Raw genomic sequence first — 17,414 nt, forward strand, 5'->3', positions numbered from 1 at the left:
GAAAGCTAGAGGACGCAGGATCGACCCTTGTGGTGCTACACTTGGTGCCTTTCTCCAGTTTGCTAAGAACTCTGAGCCAGCTGCTCAAGTGGTGTACAGTACCATCCAGCTGGTGCTTAACTAAGCTTGCTGATTAGCATAGTACAGGATACTTTGTCAAATGCTTTGCTGAATTCCAGATGTATTTAACAATATTCTCACAATCTATTAAGAAAGTTGCTGGATCAAAAATGAGATGAAATTAGTGTAGCAAAATTCTGGAGAAATTATGTGGGTTTTTGGTCATTTATTTTGGTGCAAATCAATCTTTATTGCTAGTGACTACATAAACAAGTCCCTGCAGTTTTCTTGGCCACACTTTTCAGAAGTGGCTTGCCATTATCTTCTTCCTAGGGCTGAAAGAGAGTGGCTGGCTCAAATTAATGCAGCTGGCTTTGTGTCTAATGCAGGACTAGTATTAAGATCTGGATTCTAGTCCAATGCCTCATCACACCAAATTGGCACTGTAGCATTGTTTTCAAAGGCTTTATAGAGCCATCGCTTTGTGATCTGCTCTAGAATCTGATATATGTTGTTCCTTTTTTACCTCTTTTTGAAGAGAGAAGCAACATTTGCTCTTTTCCAGTTTCTGGCACTTTGCCAATTCTCCAGAATTTATAGTACATAAATACATAAATACATAAGATAGTACATAACCTAGGACATGCTTCATCTTCATGGATCATTTCCTTGGAGTGGTGAAGGGGTTTGCCCATCCCAATGGTACTATGAGCTATCCTGTTGGGAGTCTATATTCCAAGGTCACGGATAAATGGTTAAATTAAATATGAGCAATTGAAGAGGGAATTGGTAATCTGCTCCAACTTACTATCAAGAAAACAAATTGACACAATTACGGTAAATGTGATAATGATTATTTCCCTCCAAGTTGGAAGATAACCAGTGAGCTTCTGGGGAAGAGCAGATGGCAAGTACTAATAGGACTGGTGTTTATGATATGGTTGGATTAAAGCTGAAAAGTCATCCAGCTGCCAATGTGCCCAGAGGCAAAAGGAAGGTTCAGTACTGCAAAGGTAAGTACGCCATTGGTACATGGAATCTCACAGCTATGAACCAAGGCAAACCTGAAGTTCCAAGAGCTGAAGTGTCAAAACTAGACATTCTGGGAATCAGCAATCCATTGTTTTGCATTTGGAGAATGGCAGGCGTGGCCATTTCACTTGCTTTGGAAGACCTCAGAAGGTTCCCGAATACTTTCCTAAGCATTGTAAGAAGGTGCATGCAATTTGGAGAATGGTACACATGATTTAGAGAATGGTGCAAGCAGCCTCAGGAAGAAGGCCTGGCGCAGCTAGCAGCTGCCTCACAGAGGTCCAGGCTGGGCGTGTCTTGTCAACAGTGGGAGGAAGACGGTAAAGGTCAGCTGGGTGCAGCAGGGCCTGCAGAGTGCAGGATGATGGGGGCAGCTGGGGTTTGTGCTGTGGCGCTGGGGTGTCTGGCCTTGGTGTGGGGCCTGAGGCGGCACTCCTCGCTGGTGGTACTGAGGCTGAAGTAGAAGCCTGGGGGTGGTGGCAGCCAGCTGAGACTGCTGAAAGCCTTGGGCCTCTACTTTAGCCCTAGTGCCGGCTCCGCCTCTGAGGAATGCTGCTATGCAGGGTGGCCGAAAGGGCAGATATGTGGGGGAGATGGGTGGGGGGAGTTGAAGTACCCCTGTGGTTATAAGTGTAGGCGGGCTGCCAAGCACCTGAATTTTGATCATGTGACTATGGGGGTGCTGCAACGGCTGTAACTTCGGGGACCAGGCATAAGTACCATTTGTTCAGTGCCACCATAAATTTGAACAGTCGCTGAACAAATGGTTGTTAAGCAAGGACTATCTGTGCAGGTAATAATTAGTACCTTGAATTGCACCCAGAAGCTTACTGGAAACCACTGCAGCTCACGCAGCAGGGGTGATACATGGGGCCATGCCCATTACTGCTCATACTACTACATTCTGGACCAGTTGCAGCTTTCAAGTGGTCTTCAAGGGCATCTTCACATAGAGCATGCTGCAAAGTGCACATGTGATAAGGTCAGTCACCCTCTGGGGGAGATGGGTGGCATATAAATTTAAGGAAGGGAGGAAAGGAAGGAAGGAAGGAAAAGAAAAAAAGAAAAAGAAAAAGAAAAAGAAAAAGAAAAAGAAAGAAAGAAAGAAAGAAAGAAAGAAAGAAAGAAAGAAAGAAAGAAAGAAAGAAAGAAAGAAAGAAAGAAAGGTAACAAAGGTGTGAGTGATTGTGAGAAGGGGCTCAGGCCAGGAACTTGTACATTGCACACCAGATGGATCTGTGCAAAGGCCTTTTTGACCATAACTGCCACCTACTCTTCAAGCAGGAGCTGAGAGTCCAGAAAGACTCCCAAGTTATGCACCAGTTCCAAATGGGGAAATGTGACCCCATCCAAAACCCAAAGTGGGAGTTGTCCAGACCTGGGTAGTCCAAATCCCCCCAGCCATTTGGTCTTATTAGGGTTGAGCCTGAGTCTGTCACTCCACATCCAGACCTTGACAATTCCAAGTACTGGGACAAGACTGTGACAGCATCACTTGGTTGGCCTGGGATTGAGATATACAGCTAGGTATCATCTGCATATAGACGGATATATTAAGGGAAAAAAACAAGAAAGTTGAAGAGAGTGTAAGTCCATTTCAAGGAGAACACTGGTAATTGATAATGAGTGATAGTGAGTGTCAGAAGCCTCACAATTGATTAACCATTTTGCTAGCTGCTTGCTTCAGTTCTGCCATTACGAAAGAAAAGGGGGGGGGATTAGAGTTAGAGAAGACTGTTACACACAGATGCTCTATTATCCGTTTCCCAGGAATGCCAAGGTCGTACCAGCGTGAAACCAGGAGAGACCAGTACCAGAGACAAGAAGAACTATGGGATGGAAAGGGGGGTGAAAAGCAAAAAAGGGTTAAGAGAAGGTTGGTGTGCGTGGGCTTTTAGTTTCAGGAACGCTTTTGAGACTGTACACTTCTCAGTAAATGAATCTTTCTTTGAACTTGTCTGAGTTTCAAGGGAGTCATCTTTATTGGGAATTGAGCATTGCAGGTCCTCACATTTTGCTGAAATTCCCTTTGTGGATTCTACCTGAAGCGGAAGCTTCACGAGGAGAACCCAATGTGTCAACTTTTCTGGGCTGACTAGTCATCGGTCATGATGGAGGAGGAGATTGTCGAATACGGAGCCAGTGGCGGAATGGAGGAAGAGATGGAGAGGCAATCGAGACCTGTGGCCCGGCTGCTGCTGGTGTCCAACAGAGAGAGGCGACGCGGCAAGGTGTGGAAACCATCCTGAGAGTCTGGGGAATTCCGGGAAGCTTCCTTCTTGGAGAAGGACCCTGAGGAGCAATGGTCTGGAACTGTCAGCGAAGTGGAGACAACGCGGGTCTCTACCTTAGAGGGGTTCGTGAGCCACTTACAGGCAGATGTCACTTCCATGAGAGGGGAATTGAAGTCATTGGGGAAGCTGCTGAGAAGATCATTGAGCAGTCGGGATAGGACCCAGCCTGCCGGGACCATTCCTTCAGATGAGGACAATGGAGACAAAGGGGCCTGAGGAGTGGAGTCCAGTGAGGAGGAAGGGGTGACCCCACTTGCCCAGCCAGCACAACCCCAGGGAGATCCACTTCAACGCTGGGGTCTCATGAAGAAATATGGGGGAGACCCGAAGGAACTGGCAAGTTTCCTGGTACACGTCAAAATCTGCATGGAAAACTGCGGTCATCTGTTCCTGAATGAAGCACAGAGAGTGGCATACATACTGCGCGCCCTGGTCGGTCAAGCAGCAGAGTGGCTGATTGAGATGCACGAAGCCAGAATGCCGGAGCTCACTACATTCAATAGACTTATGTGGACTTTACGTAAACGGTTTGAGGATCCGTGCATTGGGTTGAAAGCAAGATCAACCCTCGAGACTTTGAAACAAGGCAACCGCTCGGTGTTGGAATATGCCCTGGAATTCTGAAGCCTCGCTGGGAAGCTCCAAGATTGGCCCAAACAATTCAAGGTGCGTTGTTTCCAGAAGGGGCTCAGCCAAACTCTGGCAGTGGGTATTTTCCAGGGGAAATCCAAGAATGGTGGAAGAATGGATCACCCATGCGACAGTTGTAGAAGCCGAGTGGTTGGCGGTGAATCCCTGTCCCCAAAAAATCGCCACTGCACTGGCCCTGCCATCCAGGAGATTCAGCGGCAAGCTGAGGGACCGGATCCACGACCCTGGGAATGCATCTGTTTCAAGTGTGGGGAAAAGGGGAATTTCGCCGCGAGCTGTCCTAAGACCAGCACGCCCCGAGCAACTACCAAGAGCAAGATGCCCGGTAAGCCTCCAAAGGGTCCTAAGCCAGAGAAGAAAGGAACCGTGGTTTTGGGAGAGGACAGTGAATTCCCGAACACGGTGGTGATCAAAGACAACTCTTCTGAGGAGGAGTCTCAGCTGGCAGTAAATGCCAGCCACCTGCCTTAAAGCATGCCTGGGGACAGGTGGATAAAAAGGGGCCTGATGAGACGGAACCCAAACTGGTGGAGGACGAGGACAGGGTGAGTCCTATGACAGGGTGAAGTTAAGCACTCTGAGAACTCCCCGCAGAGTGCACTTAACTGCGTTAATAGACTCGGGGTGCACCCGTTGCCTGATCAATCCTGTTATTGTGAACGGACTTGGACTGAGGGTGCAGAAATTAAAAAACGCGTCCATCCAGTTGATTATTGTGTTTAATCAACTGGATGGGACACCTGTGGGGGTGCAGTACAGTACTGTACCAAGGAATTTGAACTGAGAGTGGGGACTCACTGAGAGACTTTGAAATGCCTGGTGGCCCCAATTGCAGCTCACCCTTTAATACTGGGATTGTCTTGGCTGAAGCGATGGAATCCAAAGGTGGACTGGGAGTCAGGCAGCCTAATTTTTAAGGGTGGGGCTTATATTGTGCTAAAAGAGATGGAGGGGGGGTGCTCCGATGGCGGCTTTAGGGGCTGCAGGTCCAAAAATGCTCCAGCAGAGCCCAATTGAGCACCGGGACATGATCCCGGAACAGTACAAAGACCTGGAAACCGTATTTAGTGAGATGGAGTCAGAGCAGCTACCCGCCCCACAGGGAAACGGACTGTGCCATTGAGACTGAGCCTGGGGCAAAATTCCCCAAGTGAAAAACATACTCCATGACCCCTAAGGAGCTAGAAGCGTTGAGGGAATTTCTTGATAAAAACCTGGCGAGGGGTTTCATACAGCTGGTGAAATCCTCGGTGGCGGTGCCTGTCTTGTTCAGAGAAAAAAAGGATGGTTCGTTGCGACTGTGTACAGACTATTGGGGTCTAAATGGCATTTGTAAAGAGAATAAGTACCCGCTCCCTTTAATGAAGAACTTGCTGGCTCATTTGTCAAAAGGAAAAAATTTTTACAAAGCTGGATTTAAGGGATGCCTATTTCCGGGTACGGATCAGGGAAGGAGATGAATGGAAAACGGTGTTCAGTTGCCCTTTGGGTTGTTTCCAGTATCGGGTCATGCCGTTTGGATTGTCGAGAGTCCTGGGGGTGTTCATGCAATTAATAAACGAAGTACAGTGGTACCTCTACTTACGAATGTAATCCGTTCCGTGACTCTGATCGCAAGTCAATTTGGTCGCAAGTCGAAGTAAATTTTCCCATAAGGATCAGTGTAATTACCGTTAATCCGTTCTGGCATCCGCGGACCATGCGTCAGGGGCGGAAAAACAGCCGCTGACCACGCGTCAGGGGTGGAAAAATGGCCGCTGACCACATGGAACGGGCAGAAAAATGGCCGCGGACCACATGGAACGGGCGGAAAATGGCCGCGGACCACGTGGCACAGGCGGAAAAATGGCCGTGGACCACGTGGAACAGGTGGAAAATGGCTGCGGACCACATGGCATGGGCGGAAAAACGGCTCGTAAGTTGAGGTGAGTTTGTAAGTAGAGGTAAATTTTTGGGGCCAGAGCTGATCGTATCTCGAAATTTTCGTAAGTAGGAGCGTTCGTAAGTAGAGGTACCACTGTACTGCATGAATTTTTGTGCCGGGGTTTTTTGGTGTACAGTGGTACCTCTAGTTATGAACGCCCCTACTTACGAATTTTTTGAGATACGACCAGCTCCGGCCCCAAAAATTTACCTTGACTTGCGAACTCGCCTCAACTTATGAACTGGATCCGTGGCTATTTTCCGCCTGTGCCACGTGGTCCGCAGCCATTTTCCGCCCATTCCACGTGGTCCACGGACATTTTCCGCCCGTTCCATGTGGTCCACGGCCATTTTCCGCCTGTTCCACGTGGTCCGCAGCCATTTTCCGCCCCTGACACGTGGTCCGCGGCCGTTTTTCTGCCCCTGACGCGTGGTCCGCGGACGCCGGAATGGATTAACGGTAATTACATTGAACCTTATGGGAAAATTTGCCTCGTGTTGCGACCAATTTGAGTTGCAACCAGAGTCACGGAACGGATTAAATTCGTAACTCGAGGTTCCACTGTACTTGGATGATATTCTGATTTATCCTGAGACAATGGAAGAGCATGTGGAATTGGTGAGGAAGGTGCTGAAAAAGCTGCTAGATGCTCAGTTGTATGCCAAACTCCCTAAATGTGAATTTCACAAGAGTCAGGTGGATTATCTGGGATAACACATTTCTCAAAAAGGGATTGAAGTGGACTGTCAGGCCTAGCCCAAGGAACTCCAGGAGACCATGCAAATTCAGTTCAGCAATGTTTATTAGCTACAACCTCTATCAAGAATCTTCCCAGACTGAAACTCTGTTCCCACAGTAGCTGTGAAAACAGAGTGAATTCCTCAGGGAGGTGCCAGCCTCATCCTCTTATCTCTTCCTTGCCCTTCTGGAGACGAAAGAGGATGCTTGCCTCCCTGAGTGTGGCCTTCATAATTCCATTCCATCACATGGACCCAGCTAAGGTGCGTGATGTAATTGGATGGGAGGCACCAAGAACTTGCCAACAACTGCAAAGTTTCCTGGGGTTTGCTAATTTTTACCACCAGTTTATCCCTAATTTTCACAGGTGGCTTTGCCCCTAAGTGATCTATTGAAGATGAAGGGGAAAGACAAGGCAAAAGCACAAAAACCCGGGGCACCTCTAAATTGAAGAGTGCCAACAGCATTCGAACAGCTGAAGAGGCTGTTTATGGCAGAGCCCATTCTCAAACATCCTAACACTGAAGGGCCTTTTGTGATTCAGGCAGATGCCTTGGATGTAGCTATAGGAGCGGTTTTGCTGCAACAGGCAGAGGGAGACACTTTGAAACCTTGCACTTACATTTCTCAGAAGTTTGCAGAGACTGAGAGGCACTGGCTGGTTTGGGAGAAGGAAGCATTTGCAGTTTGTTGAGCGGTTCTAACCTGGAGGCATCTGCTGGAGGGTTCACCTCATAAATTTGAGGTTTGGACTGACCACAAAACTTAGAAGCTTTAAAAGCTCCCAAGAAATTATCTCCAAAGCAAGTTAGATGGGCTCAATTCTTCAGTCGGTTCAATTTCACTCTGAAATATATCCCAGGAGGGAAGAATTTTTTTGGCTGATGCCCCCTCCAGAATGCTGCAGCATAATAGGCAGTGGGAGGAGATGGTCCAACAATCAGGATTAGTAGGTATCCCAAGGTCTCGCAGCAAATAGCCAAGGGATGAGCCAGAGGGAAGCCTCTTAGTCAAGTTGAACTGCAGATTGGAGAAAGATGAATGGTTCCAAAAGAATAAGGAATCCCTAACATATGAAAAAGGGGCATGGTGGCTGGGAGACAGATTGTATGTCCCCGATGATGCAAGGAAGGACATTTTAGAACGGGGCCATGATAGCAAAATAGCAGGCCATTTTGGGTTTGTTAAAACCTTACATCTGAGGCAATTTTGGTGGCCATCTATGAGGAAAGACATAGCCAAATATGTAGCTACTTGCCCCACATGTGCTACATCAAAGAAACGTGGGGGCAAGCCGATGGGGTTGTTGCAACCCGTGGCAACCCCTGAGAGACCTTGGAAGCAAATTGCCATGGACTTTATTGTGGAATTACCTGAAAGTAACAAGAAAACTGTAATTTGGGTAATCACAGACTTGTTTTCTAAACAAGTGCATTTTGTGGCCTGTTCATCTATTCTGCCAGCAGGGAGGCTGGCTAAAATGTTTATACAACACATCTACTGAATTCATGGTATCCCTGACCGAATTATCAGCAACTGTGGGGTCCAGTTTACTTTGAAATTCTGGAGGGCATTTGTATGATTAATTGGATCAAGCCAGGTTTTCACCTCGTATACCTGGACCTAAAAGGTAGAAGTTTTTAATTTCTATTTTTGCAGCTGCTTTCTCTCAGAAGGGAAATGGAGCCCCAGCTGGTCATCATTGTGGCACAGGGCAGATAGGAAATGCAGGGCAGGATACATAGGCAAAGGACAGAATTTACCTGATTAAAATTAATTCAGGGATTCAGAGCTATATGGATTACAGTTTGGGGTATTGAAGTATTGGCAGAGGTGATTGCAGAACTGCTCTCAGCAATCTTTGAGAAAAGCAAAGTCCCAAAAGATTAAAGGAGAGCACATGCTTCCCCATCTTCAAAAAGCGGAAGACCCTGTCAGCTTGATGTCTGCACTGGGCAAATTCTTCAAACAGATTATCAAGCAGCATGTTTGTGAGTTCTTGGATAGGACTGCTACAATTAACAGCAGCCAGCGTGGGTTTGCCACAAATTGTGCCAGATAAAACAGTCAAATATGGGTTAGATAATACTACTGTTAGACAGATTCATAGTTGACTGAATGACCACACCCAGCGAGTGTTCATTAATGGCTTCAGCTTGGAGGGAAGAATCAAGTGGAGTGCCAAGGGGCTCTGTTCTGGGCCCTGTGCTATGTAACATCCTTATCGATGACATCGATAAGGTCGGTGAGTTGGATGAGGTGTGTGCATGCCATTCCATTGAACTGTTAAGCTAGTTATGGTTAAAAAAAAAAAAGAAGGTAAGGTTAGTTTTCCCCTTCATGGATCACTGCCTTGTCGTGGCGAAGGGGCTTGCGTAACTCAGTGAAGCCATGAGCTATACCGTGCAGGGCCACCCAAGCCGGACAGGTCATGACAGAGAGTTCTGACAAAATGTGGTCCACTGGAGAAGGAAATGGCAACCCACTCCGGTATCCTTGCCAAGAAAACCCCATGGACAATGTCAAAAGGCTAAAAGATATGACGCCGGAAGATGAGCCCCTCAGGTCGGAAGGTGTCCAATATGCTACTGGGGAAGAGCGGAGGGCATTTCCAAGTAGCTCCAGAAAGAGTGAAGCGGCTGGGCCAAAGCCGAAAGGACGTTCAGCTGTGGATGCATCTGGAAGTGAAAAGAAGGTCCGATGCTGTAAAGAACAATATTGTCTAGGTACCTGGAATGTAAGATCTATGAACCAAGGCAAGCTGGATGTGGTCAAACATGAGATGACAAGATTGAACGTCGACATCTTGGGAATCAGCGAATTGAAATGGATGGGAATGGGTGAATTTAATTCAGGTGACCATTATATTTACTACTGTGGGCAAGAAACCCTTAGAAGAAATGGAGTTGCACTCATAGTCAATAAGAGAGTGGGAAAGGCAGTAATGGGGTACAACCTCAAAAACAACAGAATGATCTCAGCGCGTATCCAAGGCAACCCATTCAACATCACAGTAATCCAAGTCTATGCCCCAACCACTAATGCCGAAGAAGCTGAAGTTGACCAGTTCTATGAAGACCTACAACACCTTCTAGAACTAGCACCAAAAAAAGATGTCCTTTTCATCATAGGGGATTGGAATGCTAAAGTAGGAAGTCAAGGAGTAACTGGAATAACAGGCAAGTTTGGCCTTGGAGCACAAAATGAAGCAGGGCAAAGGCTAATAGAGTTCTGTCAAGAGAACAAGCTAGTCATAGCAAACACTCTTTTCCAACAACACAAGAGACGACTCTACACATGGACATCACCAGATGGTCAATACCGAAACCAGATTGATTATATACTTTGCAGCCAAAGATGGAGAAGCTCTATACAGACAGCAAAAACAAGACCAGGAGCTGACTGTGGCTCAGATCATGAGCTTCTTACTGCAAAATTTAGGCTTAAATTGAAGAATGTAGGGAAAACCACTAGACCACTCAAGTATGACTTAGATCATATTCCTTGTGAGTACACAGTGAAGGTGATGAATAGATTTAAAGGATTAGATTTGGTAGACAGAGTGCCTGAAGAACTATGGACGGAGGTCCGTAACATTGTACAGGAGGCAGCAACTAAAACCATCCCAAAGAAAAAGAAATGCAAGAAAGCAAAATGGCTGTCTGATGAGGCATTACAAATAGCTGTGGAAAGAAGGAATGTGAAAAGCAAGGTTGAAAGGGAAAGATATAAGCAACTGAATGCAGATTTCCAGAGAATAGCAAGGAGAGATAAGAAGGCCTTCTTAAATGGACAATGCAAAGAAATCGAGGAAGACAATAGAATGGGGAAGACTAGAGATCTCTTCAAGAAAATTGGAGATATCAAAGGAACGTTTAGTGCAACGATTAGCATGATAAAGGACAAAAAAGGCAGGGACTTAACAGAAGCAGAAGAGATTAAGAAGAGGTGGCAAGAATACACAGAAGAACTATACAAGAAAGATCTTAATGTCCCTGATGTCCATGCTGGTGTGGTCACTGACCTTGAGCCAGACATCCTAGAGAGTGAAGTCAAGTGGGCCTTAGGAAGCATTGCTAACAACAAAGCTAGTGGAGATGACAGTATTCCAGCTGAGTTATTTAAAATACTAAAAGATGATGCTGTTAAAGTGCTGCACTCAATATGCCAGCAAGTTTGGAAAACACAACAGTGGCCACGGGATTGGAAAAGGTCAGTTTATGTTCCAATTCCAAAGAAGGGCAATGCCAAAGAATGCTCAAACTATTGCACAATTGCACTCATTTCACATGCTAGCAAGGTTATGCTCAAAATCCTACAAGCTAGGCTTCAGCAGTACGTGAACCGAGAACTACCGGATGTACAAGCTGGGTTTCGAAGAGGCAGAGGAACTAGAGATCAAATTGCCAACATTTGCTGGATCATGGAAAAAGCACAAGAGTTCCAGAAAAACATCTACTTCTGCTTCATTGACTATGCAAAAGCCTTTGATTGTGTGGATCACAACAAACTGTGGCAAATTCTTAAAGAAATGGGGGTACCAGACCATCTTATATGTCTCCTGAGAAATCTGTATGCGGGCCAAGAAGCAACAGTTAGAACCGGTCACGGAACAACCGAGTGGTTCAAAATAGGGAAAGGAGTACGACAAGGCTGTATACTGTCACCCTGCTTATTTAACTTATATGCACAATGCATCATGAGAAATGCTGGGTTGGAAGAATCACAAGCCGGAATTAAGATTGCAGGGAGAATCATCAATAACCTCAGATATGCAGACGATACCACCCTAATGGCAGAAAGTGAAGAAGAACTAAAGAGCCTCTTGATGAGGGTGAAAGAGGAGAGTGTGAAAGCTGGCTTGAAACTCAACATTAAAAAAACTAAGATCATGGCATCTGAACCCATCAATTCCTGGCAAATAGAAGGGGTAGAAATGGAAGCAGTAACAGACTTCATTTATTTGGGCTCCAAGATCACCGCAGACGGAGATTGCAGCCATGAAATTAAAAGACGCTTGCTCCTTGGGAGGAAAGCCATGGCAAGCCTAGATAGCATATTAAAAAGCAGAGACGTCACCTTGCCGACAAAGAGCCGCATAGTCAAAGCTATGGTTTTTCCAGTAGTAACGTATGGCTGTGAGAGCTGGACCATAAAGAAGGCTGAGCGCCGAAGAGTTGATGCCTTTGAAGTGTGGTGCTGGAGAAGACTCTTACGAGTCCCCTGGACTGCTAGGAGGTCAAACCAGTCAATCTTAAAGGAAATCAACCCTGATTGTTCATTGGAAGGACTGATAATGAAGCTCAAGCTCAGAAACTTTGGTCACCTAATGCGAAGAGAGGAGTTTTGGAAAAGACCCTGATGCTGGGAAAGATTGAAGGCAAAAGGAGAAGAGGACGGCAGAGGATGAGATGGTTAGATAGCATCACTGAAGCAATGAGCATGAAACTGAGCAAACTCAGGGAGGCAGTGAAGGACAAGAAGGCCTGGTGCAATATGGTTCATGGGGTCATGAAGAGTCGGACACGACTTAACGAATGAACAACAACAACAAGGTTAGTTTGGTATCAATTGTTCATGATAAACCCACGCTGGCTCTTGTTAATTGTGGCGTTCCCCAGATTGTGAGCCTGCCCTGTCTGGAACAGCACAATCCCACTGAGAGTCAAATGCAGTGTAATCTGGAAACAGTGTGCTTCTGAACTGATAGCTACTCCATGTTGCTTGGGTTGGGTCTGGCCCTGTTTCTCCCAGTCTAGGACTGGACACCTCCAGCCACCGAGTGTCAGCCCTTCGAGGCAGACCAGAGGTGAACACCAAAGTCATGAATACTAAAACTATTTTTATTACAGAGTTACAGTAACAGAAACTTGCGGCTTTGAATGTGCTTCCCCCCTCCCTGCCTAGGGAACTAGGGAAGGTCAAGTCTGAGACGCTTTCTTGGATTCCATTCCTACTTTGGGGTCAGATTTCTCTTATCTGACTATTGCCTTGGCTGAGGCTTTTCTTCCTCTTCCTCAGGGTTATTCTCACAGCTCATTACATTAGGTCAGTATATTTACTGCATATGTTATTTGGCAAGATGGAGGTGAATCAATGGGCATTGTCAACATGTGGATGATAACTCACCCCAAACTGATGCATGATCTCTTTCCGCAGCTTCCTGTTGATATTGAATAGGGGAGAGGACCAAGCCCTGTGGCACCCCTTGATGGAGCATCTGAAGGCCTGCTTTCTGCCCCCTTCCCTAGTCACAACAGTGTGACCACCCACTTAGGTAGGAACAGAACCAATGTACAATGGTGCTTCCAATTCCAGAAGAATACTGTGATTAACAATATCAGAGATGTCTGAGACATCTAGGAGGACAAAGATAGTTGCCCTCCTGCTATCCATGGCTCTTGTTCAAAGAGCAAGTAGCAGCTATGGTCAGGGGAGCATTTGCACAGCTTCATATTGGGCACCAATTGCGCTCCTTCCTGGATCAGTAGGCACCTCCCAAGTGCCTGAGGTTCTGCTGGCTTTGACTCTGCTCCTTTTGGAAAGCCTAGAAGATCTGGTTGTTTTCCCAGGCATAGGGGCCATGAGAGTAATTAAGCCCACACTATTGAGAATGATGTTTTTAGAATCCACTTTGTGTTAGTTGGCTGGGAATGGCTATATATATATACAGTATATTGCATTTATATTGTATTTTAATTTTTGTTAGTCACCCAGAGTTGCATTGGTAGGATGGGCAGCCTTTTACTAAAAATCAATCAATCCAGTCCATCCAAGTCCATCCACAGAACATCCGTGACTGACTAATTCAATTTCTGTCCTATGGCCAGGTCTGAATCTAAGCAGCCATGGATTGAGACAATCCATGTTCTTCAGAGCCCTCTGTAACTGTAATTTGTATGTTAAAAAAATATATATATTAGGAACTGTTGCTGAGAATTGTTTCTTATAGGTAGAATACTAGGAAAGGGCACAAGATGAGGGAAAATGCTTTTATTTAATCTGAACAAACTATTCTGTTCTGGAAATTCTGATAAATTATTTCAGTTCAGCCATGATTCAACAGAAAGGAAACTCTAAGTGCTTTGGTGGTTCCAGGTTTCAGACAAACCCAGTTCCAAATAAGATGCAAAGACAAGGCTAGTGCAGGTGGCCCTACTTTCCCCCCCACAGTTTCCAGCATGGCATGTCCCTCAGACTGCTTATCCCCCATCTTCCTAGCACCCTTCCTCCCTCAGCTGCCACTGATGTCTCAGAGTGGCATATTGTACCAGGCCGCCTACCTCCCACAGACCTAGCACCTTTTCTTTCTTCAACCATCACATAGATCGGTGTCTCCCCTACCTACCTGCCACCTTCCTTGGACCTTCTCTCCCTCCTTCCCCTCAGCTGTTGCTGATGACTCAGTGCTGCATATCTCACCAGCTGTCTCAGTGTGGGGCGTAAGGGAGGTGACCTTGAGGGAAATATGCAAGAACCGTGTCATAAGCAAAGAGGGCAGAAACATTCTTTAATTCCTGGGAAGCAAGACAGCATTGGAAGCGACTTAGGCTGGCTCCTCCCCAGTTACTGGGAAATAAGGAGAGGAGATAAAGCACAATCAGGCTTGCAAGATTCTGTTAGTATAGCCTATCTTAGTATAGTTCTAGTTTGCCTGTGGAGATGATTTTCTGGTCTGCTGTACCTAGTGGGCTGACACCTGCTCCCAGTCTTCCCAGAGCCTTCCATCCCCTCAGTTGCTACCTTGGGAGTACCTATGAAATGTATTATTTATATATTTTATAAGTCTACCTTTTGGGCATCCTTATTGCAAATTAATAATAAAGCCAGTAATTCAGCCAGAGGTTGGGTATATCCTGTCCTATGCAATGCTGTTTATGCAACAAACTTTTAGACAGAGTTTGTGGTTTTGAACAATAAATGAACTCCTGAATATTTTTTTTCTTCTTTTGGCCAGGCCTTAAATTGGCCAGGCTTTAATTTTTTTGTTTTTTGTTTAAGATGGTGGAAAGAATGGTGGCTGTGTAGTCAGGGCTCTGTGGTTTTTGGATGGTTTTGTATGTAGTTATTGGTGTGGAGGTATGTTTCATTTGGTGGCATCAGTTTTTACCTGGACTTTTTTGACCCACTTTAGTGGAGGACTGGGCTGCCCTGGGCTGGGCCCCGGGCTGGATTATCTGGACCATGTGTCTCAGACTCCTTTTGAGCTGTTGGCTTAATGGAATAGGGGACTTTGGAATAAAGAAGCATTATGTAGAGCCCTAGAATTGACCTTCACTAAGTTGCTGAGTAGATAATTAATTGAAGGTAGCAAGTGGAGTCACCGTGAAGGCAGTAAAAGCTCTCCCGCAGAGAATACATAAGGGACTGGTTAGCTTAGCTCATATTTCCCTTAGCAACAAATGCCCACCTTTTGGGCATTAGTACCCACGTTCTTAGGAGTGTTTTAACTGTGTTTACCAGTGAAATTGTATTAACCTATGATGTCATGATTTTCTGATCAATGCCTTAGAATGAACCTCTGTGCTTGCTTTGAAAGCCAATTTCCAAGTGCCTTTTAATCTGTAGAATAAAGCAATTAAAAGAGATTTCCACCTTGCATGTTAATTGGGCATTGCACGCCAGGTTCAATGAACCCGGAACCAGACAAACTCAGGGTGGCAGGACACACAAGTGATTTTGACTGGGGTTGAAACCAGGAGACTCAGGGGAGAGGATTCCTCTGGTCTTAAAAGTGCAACGGCAACTTTGGAAATCTCTGAAAAGGGAACTTCAACTGACAGTTTGGTATGGGGTTTGCTGACATCCCAGTGCCTTTGAATACATTGGAAGGGGTGAGTATCCTTGCCCAGGTTAAACCTTCATCCAGCTGAGTCCTTGATTGGGCATCGAGGTTGGGATAGAGCCCGTAGATGCCTGGGGAGTGTGTGCCAAGGTTGGGATATAGTGCACGGGTGCCCAAGCAGGAGGTCCGGAGTGGCTGGACTCCATTTGGTATTGGAAAATGATTCAGTTGAATGGTGTGTGTTTGAAATCCCAAGCAAGTTACGAAAGAGTGTGAGTGACTATAAGCTGAACCCAGTGACATAGGCATTGTACTAGGGTCTTGGGTGGAATCAGGTGGCAAATGAAAGAAATAGGGTTGGGACAGGGCAGGGAACATAAAGAGACTTCCTTTGGATGCGTGTTATCAAACTTCAAGGAATGGGAGGGTGGCAACCCCTTAACCAAAAGTCAGCTAATATGTTTGTGTGAAAGTGTCTAACTATGGTATAAGCTGGAAGTGGCTGGCTGAAGGATCCATAGATTAAAACACTATACCACAATTAATGTTATTTTCTAAAGTAAACAACAACAACAACGGGAAAATGGGATGAAAAAACTTGGTTAGGAGGAGGGGACTTAGGAGGAGAGGATCCCCTAAGAAAAGACCGGTTAAAGTTTTATTGTGAAAATGCCTGGCCATGGTATAGACTTGAGAGCTCTGAAAATAGCTGCCTTTAGGGTTTGTGAAATCTTCTTTTTCTTGGTGGTCTGTGTTGAACTCCCTTGCGGGAGGGAGGGCAGTTTGTGTGAGACTATTTTGCAATTGTGTTTTTTTTGTTGACAAATGAGCAAATGGGATGAGTGTCAGTTGAAATGTTGGTGTTTTTGTGGAGAAAAAAGAAAGAGAAATGAGATAAAAGTGCAAGTTGATTGTATTATTAATGTTTCAAAAGGCAAAAGAAGGTTTGCCTAAGGTTTTAAAAAGCAAGAAACCTGTGAAGGACAATTTAATTCCTTTGGCTCCTCCACTTTATCCAGCTAACAAGCAATTTGTAAATCCTCGGCCAAGGATGACCCATCACTGACAAAGAGTTAGGAGGCTCAGGAAAAAGGGAAAGGGAAAGGGAAGGGGGGGATGAGTGAATGTAGTGGTTCTCACCTCCCCTCCCCACCTCCGAAACTAATGGCTGGAGATGGGACAGCTGTTTGGCATGTTTGTTTAGTTTTACGAGATGAGGACAATGGGATGCTTTTTGGAGCGAATTTACGACGACTTGGACTTGGACTTGAGTTTCCAAAGAACGATGGGACTGAGCACCCCTGAACTGAAGAGGTTGCGCCTATGTCTATTTCACAGTTGGTGGAAATAGCATGTAAAGTAGAGGAAAGAAGAGAGCAAGGAAGTTACAGGCTCCTTGCTTGTGGGAGTGATCAGAGGGGATCAGGAAGGACGGAAGTGCTGGCGGGACAAACCCAGAAGAGAGGCTCCAGTTGGGGTGAAGAGGGATGTCCAGAAAGCGTTTTGAAGGAAAGAGGGAGGAAAATCCCGATTGATGTCAATGGGTGACAGGGAATGCAAGTGATTCAGAAAGGAGGCTGGAGGGATCCGCAGTTCCTGTTTCCCCCTCTGAGCCCCTGGGTAAAATGAAGAGTCGGGGGAGACTAAAAATGCCCCCATTGTTGGATCAATGGGAAAAGGCTAATTAGAGCTTCTCCTTCATCAATGGATCTTGTTCTGGGAGAGAAGAGGTTAATTCGTCAGCCAGTTGTGAGGGTGCCTGAATGCCCACTCGGATTGCTTGGGAGAGAACTGTTATGCAGAATGAGAGCGGAGAGCTGAGTTTGGAGTGAGTCATTTTGATGGCACAGGAGCAAGCTGTGCAAGCTAGCTGCATTTTTTTTTCAAAGATTATACTTGGAAGCAAAAAAAGGTTTGCCACCAGGAATGT

Source organism: Python bivittatus, unplaced genomic scaffold, assembly GCF_059951505.1.
Source record: "Python bivittatus isolate LINGU-HERP-01145 unplaced genomic scaffold, Pbiv_v1 ctg000730_np1212, whole genome shotgun sequence".
Classification (NCBI taxonomy): domain Eukaryota; kingdom Metazoa; phylum Chordata; class Lepidosauria; order Squamata; family Pythonidae; genus Python; species Python bivittatus.